This window comes from Hydra vulgaris, chromosome 13, assembly GCF_038396675.1.
Source record: "Hydra vulgaris chromosome 13, alternate assembly HydraT2T_AEP".
In the NCBI taxonomy this organism is placed as follows: Eukaryota; Metazoa; Cnidaria; class Hydrozoa; order Anthoathecata; family Hydridae; genus Hydra; species Hydra vulgaris.
In genome coordinates, this window is record NC_088932.1 from 55284809 (window position 1) to 55290285 (window position 5477).

Consider the following 5477-nt stretch of genomic DNA (forward strand, 5'->3'; position numbering starts at 1 on the left):
AAGTTATTATTTTTTATTATAGTTGCTAGTGTTAACTTGATCATCACTTAGATAAACTTTGATATTTCCCAGCAAATTTTCCATCATCAAACTAAGGAAATGAAAAAAGAAGCATAAAAAATAGGTTTTTATATTTGTAAACAAAATTAAATAAAAATTAATACAAAGTATATAATCCTTACAATCAACAAATATAATCCTAACAATCGACAAAACTCTCACTAAAAAACTAAAACTTTTAACTCTAACTTGTTGGCACTCTCACTAAAAAACCAAAACTTTTAACTCTAACTTGTTAGCACTCTCATTAAAAAGCAAAACTTTTAACTCTAACTTGTTGGAACTCTCACTAAAAAGCAAAACTTTTAACTCTAACTTGTTGGCACTCTCACTAAAAAGCAAAACTTTTAACTCTAACTTGTTAGCACTCTCATTAAAAAGCAAAACTTTTAACTCTAACTTGTTGGAACTCTCACTAAAAAGCAAAACTTTTAACTTTAACTTATTGACACTCTCACTAAAAAACTTTTGAAAAACTCATTGTTTCTATCTTGAGCTCATTTTTTTGTTTAGTAATCACCATAAATCTTCTTATTGGACTAGGTCTTACATGACTATTTGAAAAAAATAAACCAGTTATACTAATACGAGTTTTCGTGCCATAAGTTTTTCATATGATTTATTCAAAATTATCTGGACTAATCACTTTGGATCTATTGGAATATTTTAGTAAGAACTTTTTTTTATAAGAATTATTTAATCTCAATCTATCTGGTACATTAATTCAAACCTTTCTATATTTTAGTCAAACCATAATAAAACTATTATATATGATAGTTTATATGTAAGTATAGTTATAGAGCCGTAAGTATACTTACCGCTCTTTATAAGATTTTTTTAATTATTTTAGAAAAAATGGGTCTCTACTTAAAATAGGTTGCCAAACCAAGGTATAAACCGATAATTGATCAAGGCTGCTGTGCACTTACTATCTAACATAAAATATATAAATAGCAAAGAACAACAACTTATATAACAATATATATATATATATATATATATATATATATATATATATATATATATATATATATATATATATATATATATATATATATATATATATATATATATATTGTTGTTATATAACAATATATGGTAATATTAGACCAAAATCAAGTTATTTACAACCGCAACACCATAAAAGATTATTGCATATCACTGTTTTTGGCACTTCAACACATTCTATATGAAACCATTCCTTGCATAACCCACATTGTATCATTGGTTTTTCATTGCTTGGCATTCTGCAACTGCAATATATATCTAAAAACTCAACCTTTGAAATTTGTTGTGAAACTCTCCGCAGCTTAGATGGAAACTGTGTCAACTCTAATTTTTCAAATGACTTTAACAAATGTTTGATGCATATGAGCATAGTTTAATGCATCTATTGAAGGTGAGCCATTACCAGAGATACTTGATTTTTGAGGAGTTTCATTTAAATCCTCATAATTATCATTATTTGGTTCATTTTCTGATATTGAGTCTGATGATTCAATAAAGACTGAGAAATCCGGAGAAATCACTTCATCATTAAAACATTGATTATCAAAACTTTCTTTATCAGAAGAGCTATAATCAACCAAATATGTTTTGCAATTTTGTAAAGTAGGGTCTGAAGGTTTATAAATTTTGAGATGACTGCCAGTAGCACGAATTGTAACACCTTTATTATCTTGAAGTTTGTATACTCCATGAGGAAGGCAACTAAGTATTTTATATGGGCCTACAAATCTATCATTTAATTTGCCTCGTTTAGTTTTTTTACGTCTATGATTTAATTTTAGTACTAATGAATTGATTATAAAGACTCCAGGTTTCGAGTGCTTTTTGTCATAATTTTTTTTTTGCCTTACTTGAGCTTTTAAAATATTTTGTTCAGCTTCTTCCAACACTAACTTATATTCACTTTGTGCCATGTCAGGCTCCTTTAATTTAAAATAATTTGAACTTAATTCTTCCAAAGATTCTGTCTGGAAATCTACATCAATTGGAAGATATGCTTGTCGACCATACATCAGTTGAAATGGTGTGAACTTTGTAGAGTCATGACAAGATGTATTGTACGCAAATGCACAGGTATCTAGAAAAATACTCCATTGTTCTTTTTTAGAGGATACATATTTGACTAGCATATTCTGCAAAGTTTGATTAAATCGTTCATCGAGTCCATTAGCCTTAAATCAAAAAAAAATTTGTTTTATTATTTAAGTAATTTAAACTAATTGACCTAATTGACTAAATAACTTGAGATATTAATATCGTATTTCTTTATTAACCTATTTAAGAACTTTTTTAAATTTAACTTACTTGTGGGTGATATGGTGTTGTGAGCCTTTTCTTTATACCAAGCAACACATTAAGTGTATTATTAAGTTCATTACAAAATTCAGTACCATTATCAGACAGCAAAACTCTTGGCACTCCCAACCTCATGAAAACCTGAATGATAGACTTATTATAAAAGTACTATATATATGCACACCATGATGTTACATAGATGCTAATAAACATTAGAGACACATAAATCATAAGAAAATATGATTTATTTAATAAGGTAAAATCAAGATTCTAAAATCAATTAACTATATCCAAGAATAATAACAACGGCCCCTTATCAGATACACCAAGTATTTCTAATCTCTTTTCAAGATCATCACTTTTGATCACTTTAGAAAGATATAAGACTATAATATTATTTTACCTTTATTTAAGTTTTTCTTTTTTGTTGATGTTTAAGATATGATCAGAAATTATGAAAGAAAGTGGTGGTGAAATGAAGTGGCTAAAATCGGGGAAGAAAAGTATGCATGTCTGGAATTTTGTTTGAAAGGTTGTTTGGAACTATAGAATATAAAAAATGCAAACAATTAGGACCCAATAACTTGATACACAGAAAGGTTGCATTTAGCAAGGATGCTAAAACAATAACAAAAAAAAAAATGCAGTACCTTGAATAGACATCTTGCGACTGTAACTGCCATTTTGTCTTTAGTGGGTATTACTTCAACCCACTTTGAAAAATAGTCACTAATAGTTAAAATATATTTACAACCATCTTCACTAATTGGACTGAGTGGGCCAACAAAATCTATGCCAACCATATACCATGGAGCCTTCACCTTTATTGGGTGCATCTCTGGTTTCCCGCAGTTTAATTTTCTGTTCATTCTTTGGCATACATCACATGATATAAGCTTAAACAGAATTTAAAATGGTATAGCAATACCTTATTATAATTATTAGAAAAAATCATAATTTTCTGATAATACATAATACAAAAACTATATTACCAACTCATGGACATTTTTTACCATTCCGTGCCACATGAAACGCTCTTTTATCCTGCCCAATGTTCTTGTTTTACCCATATGGCCAGAAGTAGGATGGACATGGCAAGCAACTAATATTTTTGTTCTTTCATCATGATTTATGATGTATCGCAGAAGTAGTTCCTTTTAAAAAAACATCACATACAAGTATTAATTTAATATCTTTATATAATTTATTTTAATATACTAATTTATGATAATAAAATGATCTCATAATTATTCATTTTTTAAACTACAAGTCAAAGCCATTTACAATTGCTTGTCTTTTTATAACTTATTTTATTATATTTAGTTATTAAAATTATGCCATCTATAAGCTATGGCAAAAATACTGAAAAAAAAAAAAATTTATTAAATTTGTAAAGCAGAAATAAAAAGTAAAATTCTAAACTATTTTTTTGAGTTATATTACCATGTTATATGTATGTTAATTTATAATTCATTTCCTCATTTAAAATTTAGCATGCAACAATTTCAAATTTACGCTAAATTTGATGATTTAGGCTAAGTAATGAATATTATATTCTGCTAAATTTTAGCAGATTAAAATATTCATTATTAATGAATATTTTAATCTGCTAAAATTTAATGAATATTTTAATCTGCTAAAATTTTTTTTAGATTTTAAAATATAGATTAATGATAATGTTAATGACATTAACATTATCATTAATCTATATTTTAAAATCTAAAAAGAAATAAAAATTATGTACAAATAATAGCCTATTATTTGTACATAATTTTTATTTCTTTTTAGATTTTATTCTAAAATAAATATTATAACCTATTAAATAGGTTATAATATTTATTTTAGAATAAATAACTGTTATAAATAAATTTTGATAATCCAAGCATCGAATTAACAATATTTGTATATTACCTTGTTACCAATATTTATATATTACAGAATTAACTCGATAAAAAAAAGACAAGAAAAAAGACCTAGTCTTTCTTTTACTTAAAAACTTTTACTTTTTTTAAAAAAAAAAAAACCTTGTCTTTCTTTTACCGAGTTAACTCTGTTACGTAACTAGTTACCTTGTCTTTCTTTTTATACTTATATAGTAATTCCCCTCCTTCAGAAATTATAAACTTTAAAGCCTTTTTTCTAATTATTCGTTTTTCGCCATCTAAACTCCATCAGGGTATTTCTTATTAGTTAAATAAGTAAAAACTTTTTTAACGAGCTCGTCTTCCATGATAATTTAAAAATATATACACACATGCAAACTAAACTTTTTTACGGACCAATTTTTTCTAGCTCAGACCAATTTTTTCAGAAAAAAATTATCCGGGCGGATATATATTTTCTGAGAAATTTAGTCCGGGATCATTTTTATCGGCGGACCAAAATTATCGTGACATATCTTGTATTTTGCTGCATGTTTAAGAATACTGCTTGGTGCACTCTGACTGTTAACAATATTTGCATACTGATATGAGTAAAAGTGACTTCAACAACCAGAATGTATTTTTGATAAATATTAGTAATGACAGGTTAGTAAATATAATTATAATAATAATGGTAATAGTTTTTATTTATTAGAATTAGTGAGAGAATTATGTATAATAGAATTGCATGAACTTTGGGAGACAAATATAATGATTGGATTAAATATTACCTTTGTTTATTACCACGCTTAGAGTAATGTAAGAAAATGTTATTTTTATCTAAAGAATATTCCGAGTCAATATTTTCTTAAGTATTATTTATTATAAAAAAACACGTATTAAAAAAAAAAACATTTACTATAAAATAAAAAAATAAGTATTCAAGTATAAAAAAACACATGTATTATGATAAAGTATATACATCACATTAACTATGTTGTCTGTAAGTTAGGGGTTGGAGCTGATATTTCAGCTTCAGCTTTAAACTCATTAGCTTCAAACTAAAGCTGAAGTTGATCAAGTCAGTTCAATCAGCTTGATAGCTGATAGTAAAAGAGAATAATACTCTATAAATATTTTATATTAAAAAACATGTAGGAAATTATTCAATGAAAATGTAAAATAGTGACAAAATTTAAACATACATGTGAAAAAAATTTTCAAAAAGTTGTCAAAAAGTTTTTGCTGTTT

At 26.2% G+C, this 5477-nt stretch overlaps 1 long non-coding RNA gene across 1 annotated transcript; it reads right to left on the bottom strand.

The window, feature by feature from the left end:
• Window positions 1–3232: 3232 nt before the first annotated feature.
• On the bottom strand, window positions 3233–4503 carry LOC136090214 (uncharacterized). The gene is made up of 3 exons (XR_010643263.1): window positions 4434–4503; window positions 3357–3518; window positions 3233–3260 (listed from the first exon to the last, which is right to left on the bottom strand). It is a non-coding gene; the product is annotated as an uncharacterized LOC136090214 (long non-coding RNA).
• Window positions 4504–5477: the final 974 nt, after the last annotated feature.